The following is a 16,641-nucleotide window of genomic DNA, read 5'->3' on the forward strand; positions in this document are numbered from 1 at the left end:
ACTTATTTTTTCATAAACTACTGCAGATAAATCGATTAAATTTTGTGAACTAAAAGAATAATGTTGGTGATATATTATATTATAGGTTAAGTAAGGTTAATTTAGTAGGCCAATAACCCACGCATAGACCAGTTTGGTTTTTTGCGATACCAGATGGAGTTCAGTCTGTGGCCTCACTATCGATACTTCCACCAGTGGATCTTACCATGGGAACCCCAGATGCTTGTAGCATAGTCTTGCGAACGCGGGACAAGTAGACAAGAGATGCTCCATTGTTTCCCTGGAGCCTTACTCTAGACATTTCCTGTAGCCCCATCCTGCGGGCGTGTGTTGGCACCGTGACCAGTTAGTATTCCTGTCATGTTCCGACAGTCTCTTCTATTAAGTGTCAACAGGAATTTTGTATAGTTCCAGATAGCTCGTTCCATCGGGTTTTGATTTTCTTTACCCTGCTTCTGTCAAAATCGTCGTATAGACAAAACATTGCTTTCCCAATGTTGATCACGTTTTCGGATGTTAACCGTCCACCATACTTGGTAATCTCGTTCACAATTTCAGTGCTGTCGATGCCTTAGTGGCCTGCCACCCAGTAGAAGTGAAATTGCTTACTTCTGGCAACACTTTCCAGTGCTATCATGCTTACCAAGACACTTCTTGCCGATATGCGATATGCGATATGCGGTTACTGGTTCAATTGCTGCTTGGCTGTCTACGTAGACGTTGACTCGGGAATTGCCTGTAGGTGCATTAGAGACCAGCTCCGTAGCTTTCGCAATAGCAAAGGCCTCAGCGTGAAATATACTGCAGTGGTCCGGCAACTTAAAAGGTAGCCTGATGCCTAAATCTGGACAGTATACTCTCGTACCAACTCCATCATCCATTTTCGAGTCATCCGTATAGATTTTTTCATACATTTTTGTTAAGCATTTATAACTTTTCATGGGTTCTTTACGTTAAAAAATATTGCAAAGTATGATACAAAACGCGGTAAACATTCCCCTTTTTTTGGCACACTTTGCAATTTTTTATAGCGTGAAGAACGAATACAAATTATGAATTGTTTAACTGTAAAATGTATGAAAAATATTGGGTAGTCTAAAAAGCCTTTTCGTATTTCTAATCAAGTTTCTATTAGATCTACAACTTTTCTTCCGCCGTTTTCCAATAGATGTCTCTAGGGTCAAGCACTGGTCGATTAAATCCATTAAATCGTTTTATATCGATCTTGGACATTTGTGTCAACATTAACCCAACAAAATATTTGTAGAGATCTGTTTGCATCCCAAACTTATTGTCAACTGAAAATGTCACTTTTTGAGCCGAATTCTCGACATTTGCGGGAAATTTTGCTTTTCTTTTTTAATTCCAAGAAAAGTGCGGCTGAGGCTCATCGAATGCTTTCGGATACGTACGGTGAGGCTGTCCTAAGTGAAAGAACATGTCGCGAATGGTTTCAACGTTTTAAGAATGGTGATTATGAAGTCGAAGACCGGCATGGTGGTGGAAGGGAGAAGATTTTCGAAGATGCTGAATTGGAAGCATTACTCGACCAAGATGCGTTTCAAACCCAAGAAGAATTGGCTGAATCGTTGCAAGTGACACAGCAAGCCGTATCAAAATGCCTCAAAGCAATGGGGACGATTCAGAAACATGGAAACTGGGTTCCTTACATGTTACATGTTGCATGTGAACAGCTACTTCAAAGGCACAACCGAAAGGGATTTTTAATCGCATTGTAACTGGCGGCGAAAAATGGATCCACTACGATAATCCTAAGGGAAGAAAGTCATGGGGAAAGCCTGGACATGCCTCCACGTCGACGGCAAAACCGAACATTCACGGCGCTAAGGTCATGCTCTGCATTTGGTGGGACCGGCTGGGGGTAATATATTATGAGCTGCTAAAGCCAAGTGAAACCATCACATGAGATCGATACCGAACGCAATTGATGCGTTTGAGCCGAGCACTAAAAGAAAAACGGCCACGTCGCAAAAGTGGTCAAAAAATATTTGGAGACGCTGAAATGTGACATCTTACCCCACCCGCCGTATTCTCCAGACGTTGCGCCATCTGACTACCACTTGTTCCGATCGATGCACACGGTCTAGCTAATGAGCACTTCAGTTCTTATGAAGAAGTAAAAAATTGGATTGATACTTGGATCGACTCGAGAGATGAGGAGTTCTTTCGTCACGGAATACGCATGCTACCAGAAAGATGGTCAAAAGTAGTAGCTAGCGACGGCCAATATTATGCATAGCATTTTTGTAACCGTTTTTATACAATAAAGCCTTAAATTTACAAAAAAAACGGCGGAAGCAAAGTTGTAGACCAATACATATTTTTTTATATTTATAATAAACTTAATGAACCAAATATGTACCATTTTGATCGACCACTTTTTGCCATTTTTCCGCTAGAGACATTATTCCAGCAATATTAAACTTTTTTGGTTACTCGGCGAAAAACTGCGAGAAGTAATTTTCACAGGCTTCTCTTGAAGCCAATATTATTCCATTAAAGGAGTTCTACGTTGACCGAAACAAATGATAGTCCGATAGTGCAAGGTCAGGGCTATGTGGAGGATACATCAAAACTCCGCGGCCAAGCTCTCCCAGCTTTTGCCGAGTCATCTAAAATGTGTGTGGTCTATGTCCTGATGGAAGACGAAACCCTTTCTGTTGATCAGTTCTGGCCTCTTTTTCGATTGGTTGCTTTAATCTCATCAGTTGTTGACAGTAAAATGTAGAATCAATCATTCGGCCAGGCTGGAGCAGCTCATAGTGAATGATTCCTTTCCAATCCCACCAAACAGTCAGCATAACTTTTCGATGCGTCAATCTTGGTCTTGCGACCATTTGTTGAGCTTCACCACGCTTGGACCATGATCTTTTTCGCACATTATTGTGGTATTTGATGCACCTTTTGTCTCCTGTTACCATTCGCTTCAAAAGTGGTTCGATTTCATTTCATTTTAGCAAAGAACCGCAGATGTTTATTGGGTACATTAAATTTTTCACAATTCATATACATAGTTTCCAAACATCGAGCTTCTTTTTGTATCCTTAGCCTTTTTTAAAAAGATCGAAACCGTTTGATGATGACTGTTAAGTTCCTTAGCGATGTCATAGCTGCTTATGTGACGATCCTGGTCAATCTTTTCCATAATTTCATCGACTTTTTCAACTATAGGTCGACCAGAGCAAGGTGCTACTTTCATATCAAAATTTCCAGAACAGAAGCGAGTGAACAATTGTTGTGTTACATCCGACCGACAGCATCGTCTCCGTAAACTTCACAAATTTCATTGGTGGCTTGCGTGGCATTCTTCCCTTACTATACAAAAATTTCAAGATGTAGCGAATTTCGTTATTATTTTCACTCATTTTTGAACAGCCGTGATAAAACATTATTCTTTAAGTTCACAAAATTTCATCGATTTATCTGCAGTAGTTCATGAGAAAATAATTTTTCAATTTTATCAAGCTCTAAACTTCATCCAAAAATAACATTAACAAAAAAAATATTTTTGACGAAATATTATATCACCGGGCATTTGTCTGGTCCCTCACCAATGAAGTACTTATTTTCAAAATCGGTGATTTAGCTTGACGAGACGTCATTAAGTGAAAAACGAAAGACGTGGCCGATGTCTAAGCGGTTTAAAATTCATATCTCACAAATCGCTTAATATAGTATATTTAAGTGAACCAAACTTGCGGAGAAAAAATATTCATACCGTCTGCTCACAGCGTGAAAAATCGATAAAATCAGATGAAAAACACGCTCATTCTCAGTATTAAAGTTATGTTAAAATCAATCAAAATACCGTTAACTCACTACCTTTAATAAAAAGTTTGATTGAAAATGATAGCTCTGTGCGAGCACTAGTAAAACACGAAGTAGGCTAACTAAGCACTTAAGATATAGAACTATAATTATATAATTATAATGTCCCGGCCCTCTAATAAGTTTAATGTAGATATCTCTTAAATCACTTGATGTGAAACAACCAAATTCACCAATATTATGAAAGCACCTACCGACAGTGTGAAAATGGTTGGATTCCCCATATAACGGGACTGTTAAAAACTCCTTAAGGCACGATAAATCTATAACTAAATACGGCCAAAACATTAAATTTTATAAATTTTACCCGCAAGATGATATTATAGTTAATGAAGCCGGGTTCAAAATTTGGCAATGGGTACCGGCCAGTTTTAGGTGTCATATCTTGAGACCAGCCGGACCGAGCACCAAATTTGGTATTAAGCATTTATCTGACGTTTTAATGTTACAATGGAAAAATAGACGAAATCGGACTACAGCCACAGCTACCTCCCATATAATACAATTTTAAACTCCTTCTGATTCTTTCCTTTCTGGTGTACAAATCAAGAAGCAATTAATATAACGGGGTACAACTTTGTACGAATAATGCTCTTAAAGTAACCACCCTGTGGCCAAAAATTGTACAAATCCAACTAAAACTGTTCAAAGCCCCTAGATACCGAATATTTGGACTACAGTGCATATAGTTGACTTTTTACCGAAAATAATGATCAACGTGACAGTATTATGTTTGTGTGCTACAATTTGAAAGGAGTCAATACTTCTCCGCCGTAGGCCTGATATAAAAATTTTCGAACTTCCCGTTGAATTTGTACCACATGCATCGGCCAATATGTGAGTATCTTAATAAAATCGAGAGAGCGTGTTTTCTTATACCATAACTGTGCATATTTTTGCTTGGAATGATTAAAATCGGGTGAAAACTCGCCTTAGAACCTATATAACTAACACGGCTTATGTACCTGAGGTACTTCCCTGGCTTTAATCCTTGGAAGTTGCAAGAGTATGAAATTTGCGGTTATACCTAAACTTAGCTCTTGCATACTAATTTTCCTTTAAAATGAGGCAATGTCAAAAATGCATAGAATCGTACTAATATTAATATACAACTTTTAAACTTATATACCGTATATATTGATCAATACTTAAGATATCTTAGCAAAATCTCTTCGTTTTAATATCGTAATTTTTAGTATATGACCTATTATATAAGTTCATAAGGTTCCAATTTGATTGTTATCCATTCACGAATAGTCCAAATAACTAATATTAAAATCTTTCGCAATATTTTGAAATCATGTTTTACTAACCTCTGATCTGCTTCTCAACTAGAGTGACGAATTCGAAAATCATAGATTTTTCATACTTATTTAGGTTTATAGGCGCTAACCCAATTTTGTTCATTTCAACACAAGGATACCCTCTTTGCAAAAATATAAAAAATTAAAAAAATATCGGTCTATCTGGATATTTTCTGTAAAAAGTCAGCCATGGGCACTCAGGTCCATGTCCTCGGTATTTAAGGCGCTTGATCCGAGAAGACGAACCTGAAGGCACTATTTGTGCAAAGATCTGTTGTGATAACTTCATTCATTATTAATTTATTTACAGTGAAATGCAAGAATCAGAACCGTTATATGGTTTTTATCCGATTTTACCCATTTTCACAGCGTCTAAGGAGGTAGCGAAAGGATTCTCTCTCAGCAATAATGTTAATAGAACTTTAGAGATTTGCGAGATACGTGTTTTAAACCTATAAGAGTACGGGGCCGTGCCCACTTTTTAAAAATATTCAGCCCTCTGGTATCGTTTACTACTGCGATCTCCTTTTGTGTCTTATGTATTTGTTAGCTTCCTTATAGCATTTTATAAGATTTCAGTTAATAGCGAACAGTATACATATCTCTCTGGACTAGTTTTAGGTGTTACAAAAAATTGTTAGGCCAAAGAAACTGATATTCTTTGTAGCACATGCTCCGAAAGTATAAAAATTATATAGAAGAGGTGAATAAAAAAATCAATTTCTTCAAAAAATGTTAGAACTACATTGCGAGTATTCAGGATGTCGAATATTCAGAAAATGGTCGTCAAAACCTGTGGTAATTTTTTTCTCAAATCCTGTATTCCATTTTAGAATTATGATGATCTCACATTTATGTATTTGTTAAGCAAAGCTCGGCCATGCAACAGTTAGGAAGCGTGTTAAAAACATATTTTAATTTACGCTATTTATGCCAGAAAATTATTTAATAATTTCAGAAATCACAAATCATTTGCTGGAATTAGCTTGTTATCTCTGCTACATTGCCAAGGCAGACCACCGAAACTAGCCATTGTTAAAAAAGAAAACGTCGACAAACGTGAAGAATACGCAAATGCAACAAAACTTGGCACTAACTGTGATTCTATTGTTTTTGGCAAATTGCCAAAGCAATTTATCTGCTTTGAAACAAAACCCACTCGCTGGAATGAACGTAGACTAGCTAGAGCAAACCAGTAAACACACACTCAATCATTCAATAACGCACGACAAGCAAGCTCGCCAGTAGCGGAGCCAGTGCCGGATTAGCCACATAGCAAGAGTAGCAAATGCTATGGGCCCCGCGCTCCAACTTACCGTAATTCAAAAAATATCAATTTAGATGGAGCGTAAAATATCCTTGCATGCTTTAAACGCGAAGCGCTTAGGCTATGCTTCACTTCCACCTTCCACCTGAAAATCTAAAACTCGATTTCATCACGTTAAATCGTAAAAAAAAGTAGGCATTTTACGAACTTCTTAACTTCAATGTTCCAATGTTTAATTATAAATATTATAATCGATATATTTAGACTAGTATCTACACTAGGTGCGTTTCTACCCTTCAAGCGTCCAGATTTTCATTTTTTTATTAATCTCCACTAATTTGTGTATCATATTTTCATAAAATAAAATAAAAAGAAAATCATTATCGAATATCGCTCGATTTTTTATGTTTCAAAGGAAAATAAGTATAATTATTAAATTATACAATATTTTTATTAAAAATAATTGTTTAGCGATATTCTTGTGACCTTCCATAATATAAAAAAACATTATTTTATATCATAAAGCACAGTAATTAAAATGTTCTATCTAGTTATTTCTTTTTCCAAGCGGACGCTGACCTCTTAACAGGGCAAGCAATTTTAGTTCAGCCCAGCCTTAAGAGCAAGGTGTTTCAGAGTCTCAAGTAAAAAGGCGGGTAATTTGAAAATGAACTATTCATATTATAAACAAAAACTTATTCCATTAATAACTACACATTTTATGTGTTCGTCGACATGTAATTTCGTTGAATATTTTTGCTATATAATAAGAGCTTAAGGTATGCACATTTGGATATTATGGATTTTAAACTATTTTTAAATTACCAAGGTAGGTATAGGTATAATACTTACAACGAAGAACGTTGACATTGCTTCGAGTACTGTTAGCGCTGTGTGCAATTCATTCAATTATCTTTTTTAAAACACAATAGAAGAGTTTTTGTATGTATAAAGGCAAAAATATCAACGAGAATAACTTCACTTAAGGTAAGATATTTTACTTTTCTTCGATTTCATTGAAAACCTCTATACATTTTTTTCCGCTGCTACCTATCGATAGGGTCATCTTACGAACGCACTTAATGATTCTACTTCAAATATTCCGATTTTGAAACTGTTATTGGACACTAGGTGGTCAGCCCGAGCTGATGCTACGAAGGCATTTTTATGTGGTTTTATCACTTTTAAGCAAGTATTGATAGCCATTTTCAATAACTTGGATCAAAAAGCGGAGTGCCGTAATAAAGCTTACGGACTACTTTCAACGATGAATAAGTTAGAAACGAGAATAAGGCAATTACGTGGAACGGAATCCTAGAACGCTTGCAAGTGACTAGTGCTTCGCTGCAGTCGTCTGATCAAGACCTTAATACGGGATACGCCCTTTATGAATCAGTATATGGCTACCAAGCAATGCGATCCACTTTTGCAGATATTGAGGCAAGACCCAAAGATCTGACCTACAGTGTGGTATTCTTCACTGTAGGTCAGATCTTTGGCTTTTGGCAACAGACATCACGACGAATCAAGCGAAGTACAAAGTACGACCATTTCAGCGGCTCTACTACACTCGACGACTTTGTTGAAAATTAAACACCTGGACAACGTTTCGAATTTGAGGTGTTTATTCTCATTATTGATAATGTACTGTCTGCTTTAACTAAACGTATGAAAGCATATCATAAAATTACTAGTGTTTTTGAAGTATTTCGACAGCTAAAATCTCCTACAACAGAAAAGATTTTGGAAAAATCCTCTAGTATGGTACGTGCTTACGAAGATGATTTAGAGAACAGCCTAGGCGGCGAATTAGTGCAGTTCGCAGAGCTGCTGAAAACTGATGTGACCACTGTTATTGACAGCAAGAAACAGGAGCCTCTGGAACAGCAATATTATAAACTTTTATTAAATAATAATTTAGAATCGTGTTTCCCAAACTTAGAAATTGCTTTGCGAATTTACTTATCTCTCATGATCACTAACTGCAGTGGCGAACGTTCTTTTTCAACATTAAAACGTATTAAAAATGAATTAAGGAACACGATGGGCAAAGAACGTCTTAATCATCCCACTTTGTTGAATATAGAGCATGACTTGCTTAAAGAAGTCGATATTAATACTTTCAATAAATCTCTAATCTTGCCCATAATAAATCCAGAAAACTTTTTTGTAACAATTTTGTTTTATTTAATACCCTAAACTTGAGAACCTATAGCAAACAAAGGGCCCCTTGACAGAATTTGCTACAGGCCCCGCGCTAGTTTAATCCGGCACTGAACGGAGCAGACAGAACTCAAAACCTGCCAGATTGTTGCTCGGTGGATCCCGTTGTCTATTGAGTTGTCGCATACGCGATGCCGCAGACAAACAAAACGCCGAGCGGATACGACACAAATTGGAAATGCATATGCCAGCATTGGCGGAGCTTGCGCCGATATCTGCGTGAATATTGTAAAATAAATATAACGACGTTTATGTGTACTTGTGTGGTAGCGTGCATGGCTTGGGACGAGCTGCACGCTATCTTCACTCGAGTCTTTTTTATGCTTTGCCGCGCCCTCTGATGACTGATTGCGAACTTTTGCCAAAAATCGCTGACAACGGAGCCAGCGTTTAGAGAAAAAATCAAAAAATAATACATGCATATATACACACATGTTGTTGTAGGTAACTACTTTTGCACTGCATGCAGAGCAATGAAGTTATAACTTGCCTTTGCACACATATATTTTGATATTCGGTCTTAAATACCTAGGAAAGTTAACCTATTAGAGGCGTCTGCCACAAATTGTTGCTGCTCGTATTGCTGCAAGCTCTAGTGAGGCTATTTTTTTTATTTCAGTTTGGATTTCGTTCAACCGCCATCCAAACGAGAATTCTAGCGAATTTTCATAAACATCTTTTTTTGCCTTCATTATTATTTGCGTTTCCCTTGTTGCTATTCTATCGCAATTTGATAATCGCCCAGCACATTTTTCACCAGCAATTCAATTTGCTCCCATCGCTGGTGCAAAGGCAACGCAACTTTGCACTCAATAAATTTTCATGGCAGTCTATTAAAAAATCCTTTTCGCTTTCAAACAATGTGCATTTTCTCTCCACAGCAAGCATCCTTACCATTAGTTGTTGTCCAGCATAATTGTTGCGCAAGTGGCTAGTACCGAAAAGGTGTTGGATGGCAAGGGAGTTAATCGTGCGACTTTTATTATTATTACAGCCAACTTTTTACGTGCTTCGCATCCCCAGCTTAGTTAGATTTCCTCGTCGCAAGCCGTAATTTCATTTTCACTTTTATACACAATTTTTTCCAACCATGTTCACCTAGTAGGAATTCTCAATTTTTGATGGTTCAACCTTCCGTTATTTTAATTTGGCTTTCTCATTACTTTGCATACACAACTCAATGTTCAAATTCCATTGTATTCTTAAATACTTTACTAGCTATCCGCTTTATAGTAGCTGCTAGGAACCTTTTGCTCACTGAGCCCTTGTGCAAACTGAGGCGGAAAATTTTCAGCCTTTTATTCAATTTTGGGTATTTTTATTTTACTATGTATACATTTATTCATTTATTTTATTACCGTTGTTCGCTCAAAAGCACACTTGCATCTAACCTTGGCAACAAACACTTCACCGTTGCTCACTGCGCTATCCGTTACAATTTAGCTACATTTTTCGCTTTAGTTACGTTCGTATATGAATTTTTTATAAGCCCATTTGTGGGCGAAAACACTCTCGAAAATGGGGCTGTTGACGAGAATACCAAAATACGGCACTGAAAGCAACTTGATTTACGATACGTTCCGACCGCGCACTGCTCTGCTGCATTTAAACCGTCCGCACCGACACGTACCGCGCGCGCACACCGTTAACTTCAATTCAGCACTACTTCCACTACACGGCTCTAAAACAATGTGGCATAGCACTAGGCGCTACGCAGCATATGCGTGGTGTCAATACTGCTTAGAGACGCGCGTAGTGTGACGCACTAAAACTCACTTAAATGAAACTTTTCGCCCGCATCTTTACATTACGGTACACAAAAGCCATACGCAGCGGTGTGAGTATGTCAATTTTATGTAAATGCAAATCCTTTTACACACACGACACGACTAACGCACACCCACACTACCTAAGCATTAACCGACCATCAGCATCAACATTGCCAGCTCCACCAATATTAATGCAATTTATTCTCAAATAGTCACAAATCCGAAAGCCCAAAAAGACCACAAACACACGCGTGCACAACGTTACGGTAGTATTAGTGACAACTGAGGTGGTGTGGGAACGGATGTTGTTGTTCAACACTGATACACACTATGTGTGTGCTTTAAGCCAAATCAAATCACTAATAACACACAGTGGTCCCCACTTAGTACAACCTACTATATGTCTGCTTCACCTCTATTTTTGGCCTTCTTCTATCTCTCTAGTTTCTATTTGTTTCGCTATTATCCGCTAAGTGCGTCCAAACTGTTCGAAATGCCGGCTATGACTGACTTCTAAAATCGCTTTCACAGCTTTGTATCATCTTCATTGCCCGTTTACCAAGCACAATGCTACGGGCTGAGACTGCGGCAGCGACTGCGACGGCGGCGGCAACGTTGTTGTTCAGTGCATTTCGTTGATATTAGCATCCATGCTTGCCATCATAGTTCACTACAACGTTTCGTGCTGTTATTATTGTTACTGGCTTTGTTTTTGTCAACGCTTGCTTTGCTATTCTCGGCAATCAGCTGTTAGCTTCGCTGTTGCTGCCTCCGGTGTCTCTGTCTTTGTTACTCTTTTCTCATTGGCAACTGTTGCAAGCCGAGGATCCGCCGCTGCATACTTACAGCATTACTAAACACCTTATGCCACGCACCACCCACATCGGCCCCTCGTTATTTGTACTGCGCTCTTACCCAGTGTGCTACTTTTTCTCTTAACTCAACTATGCACTCTCTTTAATATCTGTCTGACTGTCGTTTTTCTCGTTTTTTGCTTAGTCGTTTATGTTGATTTGCTCGCGTGCGCAAACACACAATATCACGAGTGCTCTTGTTGATTTGTTTCTAGTGTGCTAATAGGCGCAAGGCCCACAGCTGAGCGGAGACACTTGCTAGTGTGTGTGGGCTACTAATAGAATTTTCATATAAAAAATGCACACATCCGCAAATATAGCTTACTGAGGTCGCGAACAGGAAAGCGAGGGGCGTGGTTGAAATTTTAATCGGTTAGAAAGGTTTAAAGTTGTAGATAAGAAAATATCTGTAATTTTGTATCAACAACCGTTTTCAAATATCCTCAAAATTTTTGTGAAAAATTAAAATCATAAATTTTCTGGGGTTTTTCCTTTCGATTTCGTGAATTTTTATAAGTGAAAGTCCGCGATTGAATATTTCGAACTTCCTTGAACGTAATAAGGTATATTTTCAACTATGTTTTAAGATTTTTTTCAGTTTTAATTTGAAGTCGATCGGTCAATTTCTGGTTGAGTTATGACGCCAGCAATTTTGAAAAATGTCGTTTAAAGTTTCACTTATGTATATATAGTATGTTTGCTCCTCCGAGCGGTCGCTCTTTAGAACGCTGCCATCCAAAAACCATTCAAGATACGACCTTCACGATTTCACAGGATATTTATGGAAATGTAAGCTATCGAAGAAGTAAATAAAAAAATTTTTTTTTTTTAAGTGTCACACTGGTATAGCCCCTTAATATATTTTCTATAACAATATTTTCCCTTTAATGTATATTTACCTTTTAGTGTCCCAAATACACTGTATTTATATACTCTTGCAACTAGTTGCTACAGAGTATTATAGTATAGTTCACCTAACGGTTGTACGTATCACCTTAAACTAATCGAGATAGATATAGGGTTATATGTATATAAATGATCAGGGTGACTAGAAAAGTCGAAATCCGGTTGACTGTCTGTCTTGTGTTCCTTAGCACAAAAAAATTTCGAGCAAAGGAAATTTTTTTGAAAAAAGAGGGCCCAACCCTGTGACAAGTTTAATGTAAATATCTCCTAAACCGCTTAAGCTAAATCTACCAAATCTTGTAAGAACTTCTACCGACAAAGCGAAAATGGGTGAAATCGGATAATAACGCCGCTCATTCCCCATGTAACGCTACTGTTAGAAACTACCCAAAGCGATTAATAAATAACTAAATATACCAGATACATAACATTTTATGGTATGAGAGACTTCTATCGAAGCCATTGTGAAAACAGGACGACGGGCGTGGCACCGCCCGCTTTTTGGTGTCTCATATCTCGCGACCTGAACCGGTACCTATAGTTGACTTTTGATCTAAAAAATGTCTGATATATAGGTTGCCAAAAAAGTCTTGCGGTATTTTCGCTAGTTGGCGCTGAAAGCGTGTAGTTCTAGTTTTATTCGTCGCATCGGGTCATGCTATACCTTTTTGAAAAGCTCATTTCACGCGCTAACACGTGTTTGAATGACTGTCGTTTCTTTTAAGTCGTTGATGAGTTATAGCGTCGCAAACATGGAGCAAAATAAGGAGAAAATACGGCATATTTTACAGTACTACTACGATAAAGGCCAAAATGCATCTCAAGCCAATAAAATTTGTGCAGTTTATGGACCCGATACAGTTTCCATTTCCACCGCACAACGATGGTTTCAACGTTTTCGTTCTGGTGTAGAGGTGGTCAAAGATGCGCCGCGCTCCGGAAGGCCTGTCGTCGAAAATTGCGACAAAATCGCTGAATTGTTGGAAAGAGACCGGCATAGTAGCAATCGTAGCATCGGCCAAGAGCTGGGCATGAGTCATCAAAAATTCATTTCAATTTCAATAAAAAAAAAAATTCAATACAAATACCACAAGACTTTTTTGACAACCCATTATATAACTGAAATTAAGGATTCTGTCCTTCTCTTATAATGGTATGTCTGTGTGTCAAAAATGGATTGAATCGAACCATTACTTCCCTTAGCAGCCAGATACTTAATATAAAGATTTTTGAACTGCCAGGTGCCTTTGTACCGCATATATCGGCCAATATGTGAGTTATCTCAATGAAAATAAGAGAGCGTATTTTATTCATAACAGTGTATCTTTGTGCCTAAAATAGATAAATTTAAGAGAAAGCTAGACCCAGCCCCTATATAACTAATATCAGGATTTTTTAATCTATATGATTGGTTTTACATCTTAAAGTATTTGATTCTTGCAAGTTGCAAGAGTATAAAATGTGCGGTTGCACCGGAGCTTAGCCCTTGCTTACTTGTTTTGTATTAAATATAAAGGAGGAAATCTTATTTCGACATAAGCTTCAAAGAACAAAGCCCGGATATTACTTTTCGAATTTAAATTGCATATTTAAAATTGTGGTTGTAGTCCGATTTCGCTTATTTTCACACTGTATGTATTGTAAGAATATCAGGTTAATAACAAAAATATAAGGAGATAGATATAGAGTTATATACGTGTGGATCTTAGTTTATATAGCAGTTAGTATGCGCCTGAGTCAAACTGAGTGAAATCGGCTCACTACTTACATTAGCCCCATTTGTGTTAAGATTTCAGAACTTTCGTTCTACTTCATTACGTAAATACCTGCCAACATAATCGGAATCAAGTGTTTGTATGGAAAACGTTTTCATTTGACGAAATATCTTCAAGAAATTTGTTATGGGTTGTTGTCTAAGGCAATAATGTGATTTTGGGAGAAATTTTTCAGATCAGATTACTATAGCCGAAAAGACTTTTTCGACTACCCAATATCATGAGAACTCCTATAGACATTGTGAAAACTCTCCACATATAGTAACGGTACTGTTAAAAACTACTAGAAACGCGATAAATCAATAACTAAATACGCCAGAGACATTAAAATTATGCCTGTGTTTTTATGGGAAAGGCTTAAAGGACCGGGGTCAAAATTTAACATTGGGTGCGACGCCGCCCTTCCTTAGGTAAAATCATATAAATTTAGTACATAACATTCTTTCGACATATTTATGCTACAGCGTAAAAATGAGTGGAATTGGACTACACTCACGCCTACTTCGCATATGAGTCAATTTTAAATTTCATTTAGTTCTTTCCTTATCTAGTATACAAATTAAAAAGCAATTAATATAACGAGATAAAAATTTTAACAAAAGGTGCCTTTGAAGTATGTCATCTTATGACCAAAAATTGTCCAAATCGAACAAAACCTATTCAAGCTTCAAGGGGCCGCATATGTGGACCCCAGACATAGACAAGTTCCCCAGTGCCTACAGTTGACCATTTAAAGAAAATATCGGTCAATGTAAGAGATAAATAATTGAAATTTGGAGAGAATCTGTTCCTGATAATAATATACCCGTGTGTTGCAAATGAGTTGAATCACATACATACATACATATATCGGCCAATATGTGAGTTGTCTTAATAAAATCGAGAGAGCGTGTTTTTGTAATAACGTATTTGTGCTTAATAAATAGAATCGGGTAAAAATTTTCCCTAGAGCCTATATAACTAACAAGCCTTGCATATGTACATGCATGACTTTAATTCTCGGAAGTTGCAAGAGTATTTAATGTTTGGTTACACCGGAACTTAGGTCTTCCTTACTTATTTTATTTTTTTGTTTACTTTGTCCTCATTTGGTCACCTCTCAAAAGATAAATTTATGAAACACAAGATAAATTAATTAAAAAGTAACTCGTTTAAAACGGCCTCTGCACAAAAGATGTATCAATAAAATATAAAAAAAATATCAAGAGCAAAATGAAATAATTAAATGAACAATGAACTAATTACTCCAGCGATATTTAGTTTTGTTTGATAACCACCTGTGAATGCCAGACAAGTGATGCATAAAAAATATGTATGCGTTTTTTCCTCTGGGATGCAACTGCCCAGTTCACCGACAGCAACATATTTGCGTATGTAGAACTCAAATTGCGAGCGAGCGCATCGACTTTTGCACCGCGATTTTATATACATATCACGTATTTATATATTTGCTTAGTTACAAAAAAAATCATTTCATAACAAAAACAAATACGCAAATAAAACGCGAACCGCACGGAGTCGAACGGCGAGTGCTGTGCAAACAAAGCGCGCCAAAATCAACAGACGGAAAATGAATGAGATGGATACACACAGACGCACACGCAGGCATGCACAGACAGACGGAAAGACGCTGCTGCGTAAAGAATAATAATTCTATCGCTACTTTCGGCGTGAACCTGCGATCATCAAATACTTCTTGTTCTCACTTTTCACATTTGCATACTCATTTGCAATCGCATTCGCATTCGTTTTCGCATTTACATTTAGCGCGCTTATCCGCCGCGCTTCGGTTTCCCTCCTGCGCTAGTGCGCTTCCATTTTTACGCGCTTCCGCCAAATTTGTTTACTTCCTTTGGTAAAGCGGCAAAACACGTGGCCACGCAGCGCACATGCACACACATACCGCATATTCATAAAACACATAAATATATACTCCAAAACTTATGTGATTGCAAACATACAAACAAACGAGCCACTATAAAATACCCACAGAGCGCTCTCTTCGTTGTCGCTCTTTAACGCCTGCGCAGCTCTCGCGCGGTGTGCTCTTAAATACCATTTGGATATCGTGCAATCCCCCTAATCGTTATCAAGTAAACAACGACGATAGCAACAGCCAGATGATGACGCAGCGTCAGCTGTGGCAGCATCAGCCTTAGCAGCAGCGATGGCGGCAACCAAACGATTTTGACTTTTGAACAATCCCTGACCTATGCCACTACAAACTCAACTGTATATGGCTTGCAACTAACGAATGAGCCAAATTGACATAACAAACTCGGCATGCACATGAATATGCATGTGTGTGTGCGTGATATGTATGTATGTTAGAGGTAGGCAAGTGTAGAACTGACTTGACGACAAACTCCCACAAACTTCCGGTCAAAAGGAGTCTCGTGCGCCATCTCCCTTTCTGCTGTACTTCCGTGACCCACACAGTTTTCCAACCCACACATCAACTGATTAGTGATGTAACGTCCCACTCGATGAGGCCAACAATAAATCTAAACAATACATCCTTGTTTGGTACGCACGTAGATAATACATAACATTTTGGAAAAGGGTGGATCAAGAATACAAAATATCTGACAGTTGATTTAACTTGATTGTCTTTTGGCTTAAGTTTCAAAGATAAAAGGCATACTCTTACTGTTATAAGACTTTTTAGTTAAGGCTCATAAAACATTACAGTCA

The 16,641-nt window shown here is 37.7% G+C and overlaps 1 protein-coding gene across 5 annotated transcripts in view; it reads right to left on the reverse strand.

The window, feature by feature from the left end:
* The window catches only part of LOC120778030 (Down syndrome cell adhesion molecule-like protein Dscam2), a 158,879-nt gene extending 147,996 nt beyond the window's left edge, over positions 1–10,883 (reverse strand). For 4 of the 5 annotated variants that reach the window (XM_040109713.1, XM_040109720.1, XM_040109727.1 and 1 more), the window contains exon 1: positions 9,538–10,883. The gene's annotated coding sequence lies outside the window, so the exon portion shown is untranslated. The remainder of the gene's footprint in view (positions 1–9,537) is intronic. The other variant, XM_040109706.1, reaches the window with a different exon arrangement.
* Positions 10,884–16,641: the final 5,758 nt, after the last annotated feature.

This window comes from Bactrocera tryoni, chromosome 1 (genome assembly GCF_016617805.1).
Source record: "Bactrocera tryoni isolate S06 chromosome 1, CSIRO_BtryS06_freeze2, whole genome shotgun sequence".
NCBI classification, from domain to species: Eukaryota; Metazoa; Arthropoda; class Insecta; order Diptera; family Tephritidae; genus Bactrocera; species Bactrocera tryoni.